The sequence below is a fragment of the Budorcas taxicolor genome, chromosome 15 (genome assembly GCF_023091745.1).
Source record: "Budorcas taxicolor isolate Tak-1 chromosome 15, Takin1.1, whole genome shotgun sequence".
Classification (NCBI taxonomy): Eukaryota; Metazoa; Chordata; class Mammalia; order Artiodactyla; family Bovidae; genus Budorcas; species Budorcas taxicolor.
In genome coordinates this window covers 54,549,280-54,570,352 of record NC_068924.1, presented here as the reverse complement: position 1 = coordinate 54,570,352, position 21,073 = coordinate 54,549,280, and the positions used below count along the sequence as shown (strand labels likewise).

Below are 21,073 nucleotides of genomic sequence, written 5' to 3'. Positions count from 1 at the left end.
GCTCCTCTTTTTATTTGTTTTTTCCCCGCCCCCAGGCCTGCCCTATGTAAATTGGGTTAGCCAGGAGAGTTGTTTGTTCTACCTGAGGTCCAACCTTCCTTTGTTCTATTTTCGAGGGCTTTTCTCTTTTAGCCACCACTATTCTGGACTCCTTTTCCCTGTTCTAACTCCTTAACACGTCTGAGCCACAGGGAAGCACCCAGAATCACGAGATCATCTCTGTCCTGTGTGGAAAACCCTCGGCCCTGGAGACCCCCCCAGCCGTCAATCAGTCACTAGCCCCCTCCCTCCAGCACTCTCTGCCTTCTTAATCGCACTTCTGGAATCAAGGTTTGGGAGCGCTCTCCTTAATCCTGGTGACCTTACCTCCCCTGATGACCCTCAATCTCACCTTGTGACCTTCCAATTCCAAAGCCAGACTCTCCCACACAGCCTCCCAGACCCTGTAGCACCTCACACATCTGAAGAGACAGTCCCCTTTTCTGGAATTCGAGGGTGTCTAGCACTGGTCCTGACCCATCTCCCTCTCTGACCTCCCCTCCCTCTCAAAGAAAGTGTTAAGTCATCAGTCGTGTCTGACTCTTTGCAACACCATGGACTGTAGCCTGCCAGTCTCCTCTGTCCAAGGAATTCTCCAGACAAGAGGGTTGCCATGCCCTCCCTCCAGGGGATCTTCCCGACCCAGGGATTGGACTTGGGTCTCCCGCATTGCAGGCAGATTCTTTACTGTCTGAGCCACCATGGAAGCCCCCTCAGGGGGTTCCCTAAGGGCTACACCAAGCCCAGGGCTACACCATGCTCACCCCCTCTGGCTAATGACCCTGATATCCCTGTGTTTAGCTTAGACCCTTCACCTAGGCCCCACTAGATGAGGACCAGCGGGTCCATTTCTTATGAGGGCCAAATCCCACAGCAGAGTCTGGGCTTGAGTCCACGTGCGGCCCCAACGCAGAGGGCACTGCACCACGAGCATCCTCCCTTCAGCGCCCGCAGTCCAGCACCCTAACCTTGCAGCGGTGTGCTGACCAAACGCAGGAGACACAGACTGGACTGACGTGCCCAGGAAAGGGCTCCAGGAGGGGAGGGAGCAGCAGCAAGTGCCCTGATAGATGCTGAGACAGCCAGGTGCCTAGACGGACAACCCCATCTCCGCCCATGTAGCTCAGACCCCATCTGGCAGCTCCACGGCCCCTGGAACCTACCTACCAGGCAGCCTGCTCAGGGCAGCACCGTAAGCCCTACTCCCCAAAGACACAGGCCCCGACTTCCCAGCACGGCTGAGGGTGGCCGAGGCAAGGCAGGCTGGCTTCTAGGGCATGAGTTCGAGAGCACGACTGATGTGGGTGTCAGTCCCAGCTGTACCCTTCGCCCACCGTGAGGCCTTGAACAAGTCACTCAGCCTCTCTGATTCCCCATTTTCTCACCTCCATATTAGGAACAATATTGCCTCAGTAACTGGAAGATGCCAGTATAATTCACCAAAGGCTGAGGAGACTGATTAGCAGGCCAGAGAGAAGAGGAAGAAGGAGACAAGCCCCCTCTCATTCTCAGGAGAGACCCTCGTGTCTCTGGCACCTGCCCTGTGCAAAGCGCCTGGCAAGAGGTCTACGTTTAAGATCCGCTGGGTAGGCCTTTCACTGTTGCCATCTTTCAGAAAAGAGAACTGAGGCTCAGTGCAGGGAGGCGACGTGCCCAAGTTCCACAGCAGAGTCTGGACTTGAACCCATATCCTCTGACTTTGGAGCCTCCACCTTAGCTTGGTGACCCCAAAGTGCAGGAGAAAGAGGGTGAGTGCCGGGCCAGGCAGGGGTCACCCCACACATACTCTGGCTTAGCCAGGCCCGTGGGAAGGGAAAGATGAGGGGATTCAATGGAGAGGAGAGACAGGAAAGGAAGGAGGTGAGACTGGGCAGTGAGGGCGGAACACAGGTGGGCAGGGAGAGCAGGGCTGATGGTCCCTGCTGCCGAGGGTCGAGGGCTCTCTCGTCTTCTGCTCTGGACCCGCAGCCACTTCACCTTCCGCCCAGACATCGAACTAGGCCCGCTTGTCCCACTGCTGTGTGACCTCAGGCCAACCTCTCACCCTCTCTGGCCATTCCTCTACCCTGCCCCTTCTCACCCACCCTCCCAGCATTGGAGGCCTGCAGGAAAGAGACGTGAGCCTGGAGAGCCAGCCCCTGGGCTCTGGCACACAGCCACCAGGAGCGCCATTAGCATCCCAGTTTCCGGTAGGACCTGCTCAGGAAGCAATTTAAGCTGCAAGAATTAGATCAAAGAAGCTGAAAGCAGGAGGAGCCCAGAAATCAGCTCCAGCAATTCCAGTGTTCAGAGCCCAGAGAACCCAGGGAGGAGGAGTGAGCTGGCCGAGGTCACACAGCCGGGCGGTGGAGAGTGAGGGTTCTGGCCGCCCTCCAGGCCTCGCAGCGGCCAACACGCTGGGAAGGTTTGCTCCTGAGGATAGAAGGGAGGTGCAGGCCGAGAGGGGGAAAGCTCGGCTGGGCCCAGGGCCAGAAGATCAGGGGCCAGACCTGGCTGGCAGAGGGTCTGACCCAGTTCAGCCATCTCTCCAGCCTCACCCCTGCCCGCCAGGCTGACCCTGGCCTCCTTAGGCCAGCCTCTCTGGCCCTGGCCTCCGCACAGGCCACACTTCCAGCCGACTGCCCTCCTGCACCCTTCACCTGCCCCAAGGTCACCTCCCACTCCATCCACTGGGTCAACACCCCAAGCCTCTGAGCTTTGCGCTTTGCTTCCTCCCTGTAGTTCCAGGCATAACCACTGATGGCACAGATAAACCAGCTACCAGGAAAACGAGCTTCCAAACCCCGGCCTCTGCTCTCTGGGTCTGAGCCGGGGGCACGTCCTGTCTTCTGCACTATTACACTGTGTTGAAGGCACTACCCGGACAGCCTGAGCCTCCTAGCTGCCCGCTAGCCTGCCCTCTTCCCTCTGCCCCTGCCTGTCTCCCCAAGCCCTGCCCCTCCCAGTTCTCCACCTGGACCCTAAGCTCCCACAAGCTCCTTGCAGACCACTCAGGGCCTCTGGACACACTGTTCCATCCACACGGGCGCACCTGGAGAGCTCCTGGTTGCCCGTCAAGACTTGGCCCAAGTGCCTCCCACATGCCTGACACTGTCCCTCTTTCCACCTCCACAGTCCTGGGACCCCCGTGACAGCACCTGCTGCCTACCCCATCTGCACATGACTTATCTGCCTCCCAGCCTGCAGCCCTCCAGGACACAGCCCACGTCCAGCTCCTCTCTGTGTCCCTAACGTCCAACCTTAGGGAGCAGGTTCAGTGAATTTGGGCTGAATGCGCCAACACAGGTGATGCAGGAGGAATTCCTTCGCAGATGGGAAAAACAGGTTCAAAGAGGGGCCAGGACTCCCAAGGGAGACCAGCTTGCCACTTCAGAGCTGCACCAGCTCTAGGTCTCCTGAAGGCCAAGGTTCACTAGATGGGGCCTCTATCTCTCTCTCTCCCCTCCTGCTCCTGACTGTCCAGGGAAGATATGGCTAAAGCCCCGGTGCTCTTGGCTGGTCCCCCTAAGCTGTGAAAGCTGGACAAGCCATGTCGCCTCTCTGGTCTTCATGGCCCTTGTCTGGGAGGAAGAGATAACGCACCAAGGCCTCTGGGAGGATCAAATGAGACAGGGCCGCATGAAACAGGAACATCACTTTCTGTCCATTGTGTGCTGTGCCCCCAGGGGTGTCAGCATGGCTGTCTGTGGCTCTTCTACAACGTGACTCCCCAGACAGGAAGGTCACAACAGTTCAGGGTTCCTGTCCCCACGGAATGTCATGGTCTACTGCAGCCCACAGACACAGGCAGAACAGAATATGCGTCATTTCAGAGGTTCCAGCAAGAGGGACACAAAGAGGCCTTCACAAGGCCTGGGCCCAGAAGTCAGCTGTGCTTCGGGAGAGAAAGGCCACTCCAGGCAGAGGGAACCGCTCAAGCGAAGTCTCAGAGGCAGAGAAGTACCAGGCAACTCAGATGCAGCCTGGCACAGTGGAGTCCTGTGGATGGAGACCAGCGGCGCCGACCTGGGTCAGAACAAGGGCACGGGACCACCTGCCAGGGAGCTCAGAGAACACAGTCTTCCAGTAGGTCATTTATCCGGCAGCCACTCCTGAGTTTGAATCCCAGCTGCACGACTTAGCTCTGTGTATCCTTGGGCAAGTTGCTAACCCCTCTGAGCTGCTGCTGTCAGTCCCTCCTGGTTCCAGTCTCTAGGGTGGCATCGGCCCTCCAGGAGCTCTGTCTAGCTTCACCTTGGAAACAGTGTGTACTACCTTCCGGGAGGGCTGGCCAGATCTGCTGTCCCTGGGCCTGCTGGAGGTGGTGGGGACAGGCCAGCGGTACATGGGCAGAGTAAGGGCTCATCTTGCAGCAGGCCACACAGAGCCAGCTGGGGGCGGGGACCCGATACCACTGAGTCTTCCCTGGACAGTTCAGCCACTGCAGCCAGGGGGAAAACAGGAGAGAGTTTTAGTCTCATTTTTTAGATGAGGACATCAAGGAGCATGTACAAAACCTGCAGCCCGTCAGCTGGACCCCAAGCCTCCAGCCTTTCCCCAGGCACGCGCTGGCTTAGCACTGGGATCATTTCAGGGGGCGCTCTAAAATGCTTTGTGCTGTGCTTAGTCACTCAACTGTGTCTGACTCTGAGACCCCATGGACTGCAGCCCGCCAGGCTCCTCTATCCATGGGGATTCTCCAGGCAAGAATTCCCTGGAGTGGGTTGCCATTCCCTCCTCCAGGGGAATCTTCCCAACCCAGGGATCAAACCCAGTCTCCCGCATTGCAGGCACATTCTTTACCATCTGAGACACCAGGGAAGCCCATGTGGCAATAACTGTCAGTAAGAAAGTCATTCCCTGCAAGGAGAACTCAGTTTGGTCCAGCGAATCTTGATTCCCTCACAGCCCTTGCTCATTTACTTAAAAGAGGAGCCAGGCCCAGGCTCAGAGCAACAAACAGCACCAGGCTGGAACTGAAAGGATTTTTCAGTTGTTTTAATTTATTTTTTAAGATCCTTCCAGTTACCTTGTATTTATGGAGAATAATACTGACTTTCCATTTACAGTAAACACACGGTTTCCTTTAAAAAGTATCAAGGAAGAAGGAAATTGATTTCAAGAAATCTAAGTTCCCGGTGGTGTAGGTGGGAACCTCAGAATTACACCACGCCTGGAGACTGCATTCCAGAGCTGTGTGGCAGGGGAAAGTCACACTACCTCTCTGAGCCGTGGGGCTTCCTCTGAGAGGTGGGATAACAGAGCCAGCACTCGGAGGGCCAAGGCCATTTGGAGAAGAGCAAGCTGGAGGACCCACAGTCACGGTTAACAAGACCTTTCAAAAGCTCTAGCAATTGACACAGGCTGGCACCAAGAGAACAGACTAGAAAGTTCCTCTGATTTTGACAAAAGGTGACATCACAGGGCCTTAGTGAAAGGATGATCTTTTCAGCTCATCATGCTCAGTAGACTAGCTATCCTTGTGGAAAAAGCTTCATTGTGACCCCAACCTCACACCATACACAAAAGCAATTTTACACAGACTGCAAATCTGACTGAAAGGTGAAACAACAAAGCTTTTTGAAGAAAACATTAGAAAAAGCATATCCACACGGTGAACAGACAAAAAGGAAAGTGCTCAACTTCACTAATCATCAAGGAAATAACAAATTAAAAGCACAGTGAGATACCATTATACCCTGACCAGAACGGCTGCAGGAAAGGGACATACACCCATACATACGCTCTCTCTCCCAAGTCCAGCTCATCCACATTGCTGGTGAGAGTATCAACTGGTAAAACCACTTTGCAAAACCGTTTGACCATATTAATTAAGGCTGAACAAATGCATACTTAATCACTCAGTAATTCTACTCATAAGTATACACTGAACAGAAACACATGCACATATTCACCAGCAACAAAAAGAAAAGAATGTTTAGCGCAGAAGTATTTCTTACAGCCGAAAATTAGAAACAACTCAAATGCCTATCACCAGAAGAAAGAATGAACGTGGTGCTTAATGGAATATAACACACAGTGAAAGTGGGCAAATTATTAAGCAATGCTGTGATTCCACTGATGGAAAACTGGAAAGTAGCCCTAAGTCACCTATGGTGAGTATAAGGCAGGATGGCGGCTGCCTTTAGGGGCAGTGACTGGAAGCGGCAAGAGGGGGCTTCTGGGATTCCAGTAACACTGCTCCTTGATCTGGGTGGTGACCACGTGGAAGGGTCACAGAGCTGTATGTCTATGACTTATGCATCGTTCTGTAGGTCAGTTGTGATTTAATAAAAATCATAAACAGAAAAAGTCAGCGCAATACCCCGGGAAGAAGGGCTCGCTGAATCTAGTGACCCAGATCTCACCAGTTCTGGGTCCCTTGCAGCCCAGCCTAACAGACTGGACATTACATTATGTGTAGGGTCCTGCCTGGCACCCAAGATGACCCAGGGGGTATGGAGAAGGGAAAGAGCCCAGGCTGGGTCAGAGTCCCGGCCTCTGGCCTTTTCATGCACAGGCTGTGACCTCCTGTGAGCCTTCTTCTCCATCTCACAGGTCACTTGTGGCTTTGACCCTTGGAGTGCTCAACCCTAAGAGAGGACCCAGAAGGTGGGGGTGGCAGCCCCACACCCCACTGGACACACAACTCCAAAGCTCCCTCTCTGAGAAGGGGGCACCAGCCAGCCAGGCACTGTGCTCAGGAGCTGCTCTGGGCCCCGAGGGCAGGCACCGAGCTGAGGCAGAGTGCCAGTGGGGGTGTGGGAGGAGACCACAGGCGAGGCTGCCCAGGATCCCAGCCAAAGGTCCTAGAAGAGGATCGGGCTTCATCCAGAGCTGATGGAGAGCTGGGAAGGGTGCTGAGCAGGGGAGGGACTTGAGATCCACCTGCTGCCACAGGAGAAGGCACTGGGGAAGGACGAGACCGGGGCAGAAAAACCAGAAAGCAGGTCAGAGAGCTTGTGTGCTCATGTGTGAATGAGAGCAGACACGTTCCAGAGCTGGGTGGGAGGCAGACCCACTCGTCCTTGGGGACCAGCCAGTTGTGGGAGCGAAAGGGAGACTGCAAGAGGGCTCGCTGGGGGGGGCGGGGAGGGCGTCCCTCCTCTGGGCCCCCATCCCCACACCCCTCTGTGGGTGCCCATGCTGCAGCGTGGCTCAGCAGAACAGGAGTGACCCAGGGCCAGCTGAAGGAGCCAAGGATGCCCAACAGGCTAAGCATACCCACCCTTCCTCAACCTCCCACCACATCCCACTCCAGGACGCAGAGCCCCGGCCCCTTTGCCATCTGACCAGGGAAGGGCCAAAGAGCTGCGTCTTACAATTCCGGGAACAGTCAATGAATGTTCTCATCTTCACTGGCATCCTGCTGGGCTGGTCCTGAGCTCACAAGTGAAGTGAAGTTGCTCAGTCGTGTCCAACTCTTTGCAACACTGTGGACTGTAGCCTGCCATGCTCCTCTGTCCATGGGATTCTCCAGGCAAGAATACTGGAGTGGGTTGCCATTTCCTTCTCCAGGGGATCTTCCCAACCCAGGGATCGAACCCGGGTCTCCTGCATTGCAGGCAGACACTTTATCCTCCTGAGCTCACAGGAGGGGATCAGATCCCCCAGATACTCCAGTCCCCAGGAGGAGGGGCACAGGGGACAGACGTAGACCAAGACTAAGCAGGAAACACTGTGGTCAGGGCACCCAGAAGTCATGCAATAGGGGAGGGAAGGATGGTGGTGTCTCTGGGCTGGAAGGCTAGGCAGGGATGGGCAGGGGAGAGGGGCAGGATGCACTCCAGGTAGAGGGAGGGCAGAAGAGCCCCAGGTAACAGCCAGAAGGGGGGGCGGGGGGGGGGGGGGTTTGCGGAAGCAGATCCTCAAAGTGGGGAAAACTAGCAGGACCAGCTCTGCAGGACATGAGCCTTCACTGGGAAAGCCAAGGGGGCGTGGAGGGGAGATATTGAGCATCAGATGCTGAAGCAGTAATGCGAGCCAGGGAGAGACTCTTGGGAGCCAGGGTGGGGAAGGCCAGCAGCCAGGGAGGGGGTCAGGAGCCCCAGAGCCTGTTGACTGCCTGGCTCTTTGCATGGATTGGGTTTTATCAACTGTTCACGCCCATTTATCCGACAGCCACTCCTGTTTCCCTTCTGCCCCACAAGCCACCATCAACACATCCCTCCGTCCTACTGTGATTGAACTTGGCCTCCAGGATCGCCTCCCTCCCTTCACCACGGGCCGAGGAACAATGGCAGGGCAGCAGGGAGAGCCCAGGAGGAGGGTGAGCCGGGCTCCGGCAGCAGAGCCGGGTGCGGGGAGGGGGCCAGGTTCCATGAGTCACTCCAGCCAAGGCTAGCTGAGAAGGCGGCATTGGGGCTGGGAAATCCTGTCTTTCTTCTCCACTGCCCTCCCCTTATCGTGTCTCTGTTTAATCCAGTCTCCACCCAACTGCAGTGATCTTTCTAATACATAAACCGAACCAAATGCCCTGTGCTAAGGGATGAGATGGCCTGGAGGGCAGGGCCAGGCATGCTGGGGGCACAGAACCTCTCGCGCTGGTCCTGGGGGACAGTGGTCCTGGGGCACTGACGTCCTCTGCAGTACATCTGGGGGGAAAGTCAGCCTCGGGGCCGGCTCGCTGTGTGGCTCTGGCTGAGCCCCTGGGCCTCTGACCCTGGGCAGAACCACTGAGACCCGGGTGTTGTGCAGACAGGGCTGGGAAGCCTCGGCAAGCAGGTTGAGATCCAGCTGGATCTGCCGGGCGTGGGCAGGGCCAGGACGAGCTGGAAACCTTCCCGGGCAGCAGGTGGGCCAAGGTTCAGCCTCTGGCAGGGCAAGCAGCTGGTTTGGGCGCTTAAAGTCACTGGGTCTAAAACCCAGGCCACCACCACATCCTGGCGAGAAGATGCTGGGGAGGGGGGGGTGGGTGCAGCTGAGCACCTGCGCTGCTGTCCTTCCTTCCCTCTTCTACTGGAGAGAGGAGGTGGGGACGGGAGACCCCTGGGGCTGCAGGTCACAGGTGCTGCTCACTCCACACGAGGTAGCAACCTGACAATAATGAGACTTGATCGGGTCACTGAAGCTGCCTCAGCTCTCCAGCACTGTGTGACCTCAGGCCAGCCCTGCCCTCGCTGGCCTGCAGGCTCTCACTGTTGAATGGGGAAAAGGGGATGCTTCTTGCTTTTCTCCAATGAGCTATGTCGTCTGTCACCAGAGCAGCCTCTTTTCCTGCTTCCTGCTTCCTGCATAGGCAGTCTCAGCCCCTGGCACCACCTGCCTCCAAAGCTCAAGGCTGGAAACCCAGTGGGGATGGTGCCCATTTCTCAGACAGGGAAACTGAGGCTCAATTCCTGAGTCAAGCTCCTGCACACCCTCAGAAATGAGCTCTACTCTTCTCATCACACAGATGAGCTCCAAGACAGAAGAAATGCATTCAGGACAGTCAGGGGCCCGTCTCACACCAGAGCTCTGCTTTGCCTGGCCCAGCACCCCCTCCTTCAAGCAAAGACAGTGACCCACTCATCAGCCCCAGGGAGTCCCAGTCAGCTGCGTGCCCCCATTCACCCTTCACACATCTGCTCTGCTCTGGCCAAGGCGGCAGGGAGGAGTCAGACAAGGCTCAGTCTGGGAAGTCAGCCTGGTGGCAGACAGTGACCCCAGCACTCGGGGGAGAGAGCTCTCTAAGAGGACAGTGGCTGGCATTGTAACATGTATACTATCATGTAAGAATCGAATCGCCAGTCTATGTCCGACGCAGGATACAGCATGCTTGGGGCTGGTGCACGGTGATGACCCAGAGAGACGTTATGGGGAGGGAGGTGGGAGGGGGGGTTCATGTTTGGGAACGCATGTACACCCGTGGTGGATTCATGTCAATGTATGGTAAAACCATTACAGTATTGTTAAGTAAAATAAAGGAAAAAAAAATATGAGGACAGTGGTTCATTCAGATGGGGCTAGAAAGCCTCAGGAAGGAGGCAGCCGCAAAGCAGGAGTTCCAAGGGTGGGCTGCAATTTTTCCAGACAGAAGTGGAAGGTTTGGAGGAAGATGGAACCTTCTGGGAGGAGACAAACCTTTAGGCAAGGCTGGAGGACAGGGCGTGGGGGAAAGGAAGAAAGAAGGGGCTTGCAGGCCACACTGCCACAGCAGTCTGGGGGCCCTGAAAGACCAGCAAGGGTGCCAGGAAGCAATTTACAAGACGGCTGGATGGAAAGGAGGCCAGGAGGCAGGCAGGGAGACCGGGCTTCAGAAACAGCCCCCAGAGCACGGCCTTGGCTGGAGAGACCAAACGGAGACCCACCACTGGGGCAGGGTCCACAGCACACAGCCAGGCACTCTCTGGGAGGCTGGCTGCGAGTCCTTCCTTGGAGGCACCAGGAGGCTGCCCACCTCCCAGATGACAAACTCATCTCCTTCCGGGGCGAGGAAACTGTTGGCGGTACCTCTGGGCTCCACGTTCTGCTCTGCCCCATGTCACATTCTCGCCCAAGGCAGCCTTGAACCCAATGCCAGCGCCTCCTCCTCCCTGTGCCCAAAGGGATAATCAGAGCCTCAGAATGTCCGTCCGCATGCTCATCCTCAGATGGGGAGACAGAGGCCCGAGGGGGAACAACGGTCACCTTCCTTGTGCCTCAGGGCTCTCGTTCATCTGTAACATGCAATCTCCTGCTCCCCGGCCCAACCTGCCCCGACTCCGGCTCCCCTCACGCCTCTCCTGTAAGCAGGACTTAGCCCCAGCCGCACTCATCCGCAAAATGAGCTCCCAGCCTGGCCCTGCCGGTGATGATGGGGGTCAAGTGACCCTCACAACACTAGGGTTAGCGAATGAATGTCTGAGATACTCTCCACCCTGGAAGGGGCTTCCCAGGGGATGCCAGCAGTAAAGAACCTGTCTGCCGACGTAGGAGACGTAAGAGACGCGGGCTTGATCCCTGGGTCAGGAAGATTCCCTGGAGGAGAGCATGGCAACCCACTCCAGTGCTCCTGCCTGGAGAATCCCATGGACCAAGGAGCTTGGGGGACTACAGTCCATAGGGTCGCACAGAGTCAGACACGAGTGCAGAGACTCAGCACACAAGCAATCATGCTGGAAGGCTTAACCTGCTGGTATGTTAAGGATCCCGGGATGGGGCCTGGTCACTGGGGCAACCCCTGGGGACACACCAGCACACTGCCCCAGAGGTGCTGCAGCCCAGGCTCTGCCAGCTGAAGCCTCTAGGCTGAGGGGGTGACAGACGCTGAGGGTGACCCCCAGGGGGAACCTAGTGGCTATGGGTGCCCAGGAAGGGGATCTCTGAGAATGGGACCTGCAAAGACACTGCAGATGGCTCCTGTGGCAGGATGAATGACGGGTCCCCCAAATACCGACTCCATAATCCCTGGAACCTGCAAATGTTACCTTCTATGGCAGAAAAGATTCTGCAGATGTGATTAAAGAACTTGAGATGGAGAGATTATCCTGGATTATCTGGGGAGATCCTAAATGTAATCACAGGTCTCCTTAAGAAGAGGGCAGAGGGAGATTTGACTCCAAAAGAGGAAAAGGCAATGGGACTAGGGAAGTAGAGAGATGGGGTGACGGGGTCAAGAGGAACACAGACAGCCACAAGGAACAGAGGCGGCCCTGGGGCCTCCAGAAGGAACTAGCCTGACACCTTGACTTTAGCCTCTAAGACTCTTTTCAGACCTTTCACCTCCAAAACAGTAAGAGAATAAATCTGTGTTCTTTTAAGCCACTGTGTGTATGTGTGTGTGTCTCAGTCATGTCCGACTCCTTGCGACCCCATGGACTGTCAGCCACCAGGCTCCTCTGTCCATGGGGTTTTCCAGGCAACCCACTGGAGTGGGTTGCCATTTCCTACTCCATTTAAGCCACTAAACTTGTGTTAATTTATCACAGCAGTGACAGGCAATGAATATGATGAATACAGCTCCTATAGGTATGCAGCCTCATACCTCTCTCCTGCTGGAGGAACTGAGTGAGGATGAAGCTGTTACTCCTTGAACTGCTCCCATGGAAAATAAATTCACCCCAAACTTCAGTATCTTAGTTACTATTATTAGTAACAAACCAGTTGATTGCCACCACCTCACCCTGTTGGCAGAAGTACCCAGCAGGGGGCTCTGAGGCTGGGGCTGGCTGATCAGGCCAGCAGACAGTCTGCCTTTTGTCCCCTGGGCTGCAAGGTCCTGAGGTCTTCGGGGCACACCCTGACAGTGCTGGCCAGCTGGGTACCAATGGATGGGCTCGGTCTGCTCTGGCCACCAGCCGCCTTGTCCCAGAGCTGACCACAGCCACCACTGTGGCAAAAAACCACAGTCCACACCCATAGGCCACCATGCCTCAGCCAGTGGCGCCCTCCCTCACACCCACAGCCTCGGGAAAGCCAGAGCCCCTGGAAACACATCCCTGAGCAATTAGAACGGGGAGCAGGAACTCAGCCCATTACAGGCAAGCAAACGCTCACATTGCGCAATTTCCTACATCCAAGCCTGAAGGCTGGCTTCCTAAAACATCCTGGATTAGAACCCCAAAGGGACTTGGCCCATTTGCAGTTAGCAGGGAAAAGCAAGGGCTGAGGCCAAAGCAAGTGAGGCAATCCCAGGGCATCACCATCAACCCAGGGAGGAGGAGATGCTACAGAGTGTGGGGCCCTGAAAATAAGGCCCGGAGGGTAGGGGGTAGGCTATTGCCAGTCAAGGAATGTTTTGAGTAGAAAGGGAAGGCATGAAGGGGCAGAAGAGGTCTCTGGAGGGGTTAGAGGAGTGGAGTAGAGGGGTTTTTAAAGGCACTCAGAACACTAGAGTACACGGGAGGGCAGAGGAAGCCTGGGGTGAGGCGAGAAGACCAGCAGCAGACAGACCTCCCGCCTGCCTGGCCCCGGAGAGCGAGCCCACCCGCGGGAGTAGGGTGAGAGGACCACAGTTTCCAACCACAGAAGCCAAGAAGGGCTTCCTCTTTCCTTTCACCCTTCTCCCAAAGTCGGCCCCTCCTTCCTCTGGGCTGTTCCTGCCCCAGGGAAGAAAGGACTAAGTGATGTGGTTAGTTATTATTAGTTATAATGACTACTAAACACCATGTACTTTGTAATGCACTTTCAGTGATACAAATTAACTTCATCATCAACCCCTGAATCCCTGTTTAGGCAGCATTTATCCCCATTTCACTCATGAAGAAACTGAGACTCACAGGGGAAGTTCCCTGCCTCAAGGTCACATGCAGAGCCAGTCTTGGCCCAGAGGAATACTGACACAGTGTCAGGCCCTGCAGGTAGGAGAGGTCATGGAGGCAGGTTTTGCAGTACCCTCTGGGGGCTCCAAGAGGTCCTCCCATTCAGGGACCAGGGCTTCAGGGCTGTCCCGGGGAGCCTGCAGGGAAGTCAAGGGCAGAAGCAGCCAGAGACAACACTGTTCTGGGATCAGTGTTCTGGATGTCACCCCCCCCACACCCCCCAAAACCCACAGGCCTCTCACACCTCATCAACATCTCCAAACCTGCTCCACCCCAGTGGTGGCCCCAATTCAGAAAGGGCTTCCCCAGACACCCCCATGCTCCACCCTCTCCCATGGGAAGCCCTATCAGATCCCCTCCCTGGATGCCAAGCCAAGCCTAGGTGGGGAGCTGGGAAGGGGAGAGGCAAGGGGAACGAGAACAGGGCTTCTCCTTGCTCTGGCCCTCTGCTCACTGGCCTCCAGAGCAACTCACCCACCATAGAGCCACACATCTGATGATCTAATGCCCTTTTTTGTCGTTGCTCAGTCCCTAACTCATGTCTGATTCTTTGGGACCCCATCCACTGCGGCACGCCACGCTTCGCTGTCATTCCTGCCCCTACCCTTGGACCACATGCAGCGGCATGCTTCCAGGCCTTCACTCATCTATCCCCAGGCCTGCAGTGCCCTGCCCTTTCTTTTCTGCTTGGTGAACTTTTCATCCTTCAGCACCCAGCCCTGATGTATCCTTCACAGTGAAACCTTGCCCAGCTCCTGGGCAGGGGCTGGCTCCCAGCACTGGGTGTAACTCTGGGCAGGGGCTTCCGGGTTTGACCCATCCGCTTCATCAGTCAGAAGAGAGGTTCCTCAGGGTAATGACCCCGCCTAAGCACCTCAACGTCCTGGCTTCCAGCTCTGGCCTGAAGCAGCAACAGCTGGGTCCACCATGCCCCGCCCTCAGCAGTGAAATCAGCCAAGCCTCCCCACCCCCACCCCAGGAGTCCAGACAGCAGCAAAGGCCAGGCCCAAAGACCCTGGATAGGAGGGTCTCAATCCTTGCAGCAGAACAATAGTTCCCTCAGGGGTCCTCACACAAGTATGGGTAGGCTGAGCCCACTCTCAAACTCCCTCTTCCAGGAAGTCTGCCCAGATTTCTCTCTCCCTAGAATCCTAAAAATAATTGCCCTGGCACTTCTCTCTAGCTGCCGGTGCAGGGAAAGGATTCTGATTTGAGAGCCAGGCCAACTCAGGTACAAAATTCTGGTTTAGCAGTCCTGAGAGCAAGAGTAGCCTCCACCCTCTGAGCCCCACTCTCCTCAACCCTGTGGGGTCTGGGTTGACTCCCACCACAGGAAATGAAGCCTGGAGAGAACTTGGCACCTGTTAATCATCCATCCTGCTTCACCTCTGGAACCCTGGTGGGTCTCCTCCGACTCCCAACCCTGAAAGAGGGAGGCATGATCGGAGAAGCGCAAGACCCATTCTCCTCCAGTTCTGCCTGCCTCCCCGACCCCTCACACATACACCCAAGCCCTGCAGCCCAGGGAAAAGGCCCCTATTCAACCTGACAAGAGGGTCAGGAAGGGAACCGGCTTTGGCCTTGCCCCTTTTCCCAAGCCGCCAGGGACGGGGGATGTGGAGGCACCCCGGAGGGGTGGTCGAACTGAAAGGGTGGAGGTCTGGGAAGGCACAGGAAAGGGGAATTCTGAGGAAGAGGAGGGGAAGAGCCAGTCAAGCCCCGGGAGCTAACCCCTTAGCCGGTATGAACTAGGAAAACAGCTCCGGAACACCCAGGTGCAGTGGGAAGACGCCCCTCGCCGCGGGTGGGGGTGGGGAGAGCCCCGGGGGCCGGGGCGGATCCAGGCGGTCCTCGGCCCCCGTCCCGGGGCCTCAAAGCCAGCGCTCACCTCTTTTCTCCCCGGCGGCGGGGTGTGCACCCCCACACCCACCGATTCGTGCTCACAGGGCTCGCGGTGCCCCGCAATGCACCCGCACACACACACCCCCGAAACACACACGAACACCCGCGCGCTCGCACACGCCTCCCTCTGCGCAGCGTCTCCTACCTGCCGCGCCGCCGCGGGTCCAGCGGATTCGGGGATGCAGCGCTCGGCGCCGGCACCGGAACAGAGGCTGGACCTCCCCCCACTTACTGGCCTCCGGGTCGGGCCGGCGATCGGCTGGGGCTGGCCTGGGGCGGGGGCTCGAGCTAGGACTCCCCGGGCGGCCCGCCCCGCCCCGCGGCCTCCGCCCAGCTGGGGACGGGGGCGTGGTTTCCAGCAAAGCTGGAGGGACAGGATTGATGCGCATGCGAACTGGTGCTGAGCACCGAGGCGACCCGGGCGTGAGGTGGCTGCAGAGTTCCCGCTGGAAAGTAGGAGAGGATTTGGGGGCCCGCGCGGCTCAACCCGGCCCCTGACCGCTTGATCGGGCCCGTGTTCTCCCGTCCCTTCCTCCCTACATCTCCAGGAGGCCCCCAGGGCCCAGCCGAGGCTGGCACTGAGGCAGGGGGCTGGGAAAAGAAGGACACGAAGAGGCGAGCACCCATCTCTTCCCCAGCTCCATGTCCGTGTTTGTGTGTGTGTTAGTCACTCGGTCGTGTCCCACCTCTTTCGACCTCATGGACTGTAGCCGGCCAGGCTCCTCTGTTCACGTTTTTCTCCAGGCAAGACTGCTGGAGTTGGTTGCCATTTCCTCCTCCAGGGGATCTTCCAGACCCAGGTAACCAGCCTGGGTCTCCTGCATTGCAGACAGATTTTTTTCCCGGTGGGAGCCACCAGGAAAGTCCCTTTTCAGGTCCATATCCATCCCCAAAATTCGGGATGGAGGAGCCAGACCCAGACCCCTGGAGGTGCAAAGAGGGCTCTTGTCAAATGGGGTAAGCTGGAAACTTCCAGACCCATATCGAGTATTTATTTACTTGTGCAATGATGGGAGGACAGAAGGAGTGGCATATTTCCCGAATAAAATAGAGAAGGTTTGTGAGTGACCAGTCCTGGTACACAGTAGGGACTCTGGGATGGCAGGACAGACGTGTTTGTTATGCTCATCGGAGGCCTAGGTCAGCCCACTTTGAAGATGGAGAAGTTCAGACCCACCGTCTCTCCCTCCTGTGTTCCCCTGCACACTGAGTCGTTTCAGTGGTATAGGACCCTGCGACTCTATGGACTGTAGCCCGCCAGGCTCCTCTGTCCGTGGGAGTCTCCAGGCAAGAATACTGGAATGGGTTGCCATTTCCTTCTCCAGGGGATCTCCCCGACCCAGGGATAAAACCTGCATCTCTTACATCTACCTGCATTGGCAGGTGGGTTCTTTACCACTAGCACCACCTGGGAAGCCCAGTGTTCCCAGTCTTGGGTAATGTCATCTACCTCTAAGTCACTCTGACTAACCCAGCCTCTTCATAGCCTCTGTCCCAGGCCTCCCAGACATCCCCCCACTCTGAGGTGTAGCTCCATTCCTTTACAGAGCCTTGCAAATGTGTAGCCATGACCCACTGCCACAGAACATGTTCCAGGATTATGCCCTTACCTGACTGTCCCAGGCAGATCCCACTCCACTTCCCCTGCCCTGGGATGCAGCCTCCCCAGGTCCTCAGTGCCCCTCTCAAGGGTTCCCAGTGCCCTTCTCAAGGGCTCCCAGCTTCCCTACACTCAGACCTTGTCTAATGGGGACCTGCACAGTCTGAAAGGCTCTTCCTTGCCTCTGTACATGGCACATCTTGGTATCAGGCTTGGCCCTAATGCCATGTCTCCACCACAAAGCCCTACCCCCATCTTCAGCATCCCCACCTGGCCACTTGTGTCTCTTCCAGGGGCCTAAACTCATGCTGCCTCTCTAGGGTTAGTGGTGGAGTCTGCAGGCAGGTGAGGCTGAGGCTTGTTCTAGGAAAGACAGTACTTGGTGAAGCCAGGGAGCTCTGGGCTCGGGTCCTCACTCTTCCAGTTACTGACTGTGTGATCCAAACAAGTCCACCATCCTTTCAGAGCCTCATTTTTCTGTCTGTAAAATGGGCTTCTAGCAGAAGTGAGTGATGATCAGGTATAGGTAAGAGGTGGGCCCCTCATGTAGGGTGTTGAGCAGCACTGCCTCTGGGCTGGGCAACTCCTACATGTTCATAAGTGAAGCTGGGGTCCTGGCTGAGAAAATGTGGCTGCTTCAGCCCTCACAAGGGTAGAGTTCGCAGGATGCTTAGCCTCCCTTATGTATTTCAGAGTGTTAGAGCCGCAACACTCTGAAATACAAAGTTCCGTGGTGGTTGCAAGAATGTGTTCTGGACTCACCACCTGGGTTCATGTTAGCTGTGTGATCTTGGGCAAGCGACCCACACTCTCTGTGCCCCAGCCACCTCTATAAAATGATGATAGTAGCACCACCCCCCGGGGTTGCTGTGGAGATTAAATGGACTAAGTCACATAAAGCTCCTAGAGTGGGCCCTGGCTGAGAGTTAGTGTTCAGCAGGGCTTAACTGATACTATTTTCATCTAGCCCAAACCCCTCGTTTTGTGAAGACACTGGGTCCCCAAGAGCAGAGACATGTACACATGGCTACTCAGAAGCCCAGGCATCCTGGGATGTTAGAACTGGAAAGACCCGCCCCAGAGCCCATCTCTGGCAGCTCCCACCTTCTCTAGCAGATGAGGAAAGAGACCTAGAGAGAGACAGTGACCTGTCCAGGGCACCCAGTCTGGTGGAGTGGGAGAGGCATTGGCCTTGCTCTTGTTGGGGGTTGGGAGGGAGGTTTCCAGACAAGCCAGGAAAAGCCTGGTCTCCCCAAAAAAGTGGGAGGATGATGATGGGCTCTGATGATGCTCTGGCTCCAGGTCCCTGCTGGTTGGTTGTTATAAACTGATTCACCAAGTGGTGCCATCACGGGGCCTGCAGTGTAGGCGCTTTTCCCATTTAATTCTCACAACCACCCTTGGCAGGAGCTCTCATTAGCCCCATTTTACAGATGACAGAACTGAGCCTCAGGGAGATGCCCCAGTCACACAATTAGGAAATGGCAGACCTGGGATCCTATGTTCCCTGTCTGACTCCACTCTTGTGCCCTTCCCCTCCTCTTCTCTCTGCCCTGCTCTTCACCTCTGATGGCTCTTTGACTGACTACCCCACCTCTGCTACATCCTCCCGTCAATGGGCACCTCACTCCCTCCCAAGGCAGCCCTTTCCACTCCTCTTGAGAGAGTGTCTGTCACCCAGAGCTGAGCTCGTTCCCTCCTCCTAGTTCTGCAGGACTTCATAGCCTCCTCCCCACCAGAGCCCTGGAGAGAAGCTTTTGTACTGCAGGACAGCAGACCCCTATCTTCACTGCTTCTGTATGTAACAGAGTTTCCCAAGTGAAATTTCTCCTTCATGTTAATATTTATTTAGCTGTGCCAGGTCTTATCTGTGGCATGCTAGAACTTCGACCTTCAACCTTCATTGCGGCACTTGTGGTTTTTTAGTTGTGGTGTGAGGGATCTACTCCCTGACCAGGGGTTGAACCCCAACCCCCTGCATTGGGAGAGTGAAATTTTAGCCACTGGACCACCAGGGAAGTCCCCCAAGTGAAATTCTTATAAACAGTAATTTCTTTTAAAGATCCCATGGGCTTCCCTGGTGGCTCAGACGGTAAAGAATCTGCCTGCAATGTGGGAGATCCAGGTTCAATCCCCGAGTCAGGAAGATCCCTTGGAGAAGGGAATGGCTAGCCACTCAAGTATTCTTGCCTGGAGAATTCCATGGACAGAGGAGCCTGGGGGGCTACCACCCACTGGGTTGCAAAGAGTCAGAGACGGAACAACTAACGTTTTTACTTTCAAAGCAAACCTGCTGGCAAGGGGAATGGCTCGATAGGGAGCTTGGTGTCTTAGGGTGGAGTACGCAGGCAACCTCATTAACCAGTCCCCCCACGCCCATCTAGCCAAGGAGATGGGGTCTCGAGGGAGAGGAGTGGAGCTGGACACACAGAACTAACAGTATCCTCCTGAGAGCTCAGGAAATGGGAGAGCCATGTTGAACTCAGGGGGAGAGCAGACACCATGGAAAACAGGGATATGAAGGACAGACATGAACTCTGACTTGTTCTCAATTCCATGCTGCTCTGAAACACTACTTATATTTTGTTAGTATCCTGGATATTATTAGGAGCCAGCCAAAACCAAGTGGGATTGTTTTGTTTCCAGGAATATGAAGTTGGTTTAACATTAGGAAATCCATTAATAGCATATGTTTGCTAGGACTGCCGTAACAAACCACCACAAGCTGGGCAGCTTAAACACAGAAATTTACTGTCTCACAGATCTGGAGGCTAGATGTCCAAGAGCAATGTGTCACCAGGGCTGGGTCCTTCTGAGGGTTGTGAGGGAGAATCTGCCTTGCGCCTTTCTCCTTAGCTTCAGGTGGTTTGCTGGCAATCGTTGACATTCCTTGGCTTGTAACAGCACCATGATCCACACCTTTGTGTTCATATGTGTTCTCCGTATGTATCTATCTCGTGTCCAAAGTTCCCATTTATAAGGACACCAGTCATGTTGGATTAGGGTCTACCTAATGACCCCTCTGAAAAGACCTTATTTCCAAATTTCATTATGAGGCACTAGGAGTTAGACTTCAGTTTCTTTGGGGGTGGACACAATTCAACCCATAACAAGCATGCACCATACTAATGAACCTAAGGGGAAAATAATGACTTTGGGGGGAGGGGGCGTGCTCTGTAGTTGTGGCATGCAGGCTTAGTTGCCCCGTGGCGTGTGGGATCTTAACTCTCCAACCAGGGATCAAATCCATGCCCCCTGCAGTGGAAGCATGGAGTCTTAACCACTGGACCACCAGGGACGACCAATTATATTTTTCTATAGATGCCAAGACAGTCTTTAACAAAATTCAACACCAATTCATAGTAAAATCTCTCGGTGAAATAGGAAGTGAGGGATATGTTCTCAACATGGTAAAAGGTAGCCCTAAAGCCAACATCTTATTTAACCAAGAAACACTGGAAGATCAGGAACAGGGCAAAAATAGACTGTCTACACCACTGTTCTACATTGTGCCAGAGATATTAGCCAATACAACTAGACAAATAAGTCAGTTTAAGGCCTGAGACCGAGTAAAGAAGAAAAAAATATATATATCTATTTGCAGATCACATAATGTTATACCTGAAAACAAACAAACAAACAAACCCAGAGAACCAATGATAAAACTAATTCAAATAGTAAGAGAGTTCACCGAAATAGCAGGATACAAAATTAAATACAAAACTCAATGGCCTTTATCAGTTCAGTTCAGTTCAGTTCAGTCACTCAGTCGTGTCCGACTCTTTGCGACCCCATGAATCGCAGCACGCCAGGCCTCCCTGTCCATCACCATCTCCTGGAGTTCACTCAGATTCACGTCCATCAACTCAGTGATGCCATCCAGCCATCTCATCCTCTGTCGTCCCCTTCTCCTCCTGTCCCCAATCCCTCCCAGCATCAAAGTCTTTTCCAATGAGTCAACTCTGCATGAGGTGGCCAAAGTACTGGAGTTTCAGCTTTAGCATCATTCCTTCCAAAGAAATCCCAGGGCTGATCTCCTTCAGAATGGACTGGTTGGATCTCCTTGTAGTGCAAGGGACTCTCAAGAGTCTTCTCCAACACCACAGTTCAAAAGCATCAATTCTTCAGCGCTCAGCCTTCTTCCTAGTCCAACTCTCACACCCATACATGACCACAGGAAAAACCATAGCCTTGACTAGACGGACCTTAGTCGGCAAAGTAATGTCTCTGTTTTTGAATATGCTATATATACAAACAATAAACAGAGGTCAGAAAGGTGGAGAAAAGCCTCTTCACAATTAAAAAAAATTAAATGCTTAAGAACAAATTTAAC

At 55.0% G+C, this 21,073-nt stretch overlaps 1 protein-coding gene across 1 annotated transcript in view; it reads right to left on the bottom strand.

Annotated features, from left to right (window-relative positions):
* Positions 1–15,356, bottom strand: part of CAPN5 (calpain 5) — a 56,603-nt gene extending 41,247 nt beyond the window's left edge. The window contains exon 1 of the mRNA XM_052652673.1: positions 15,286–15,356. The gene's annotated coding sequence lies outside the window, so the exon portion shown is untranslated. The remainder of the gene's footprint in view (positions 1–15,285) is intronic.
* Positions 15,357–21,073: the final 5,717 nt, after the last annotated feature.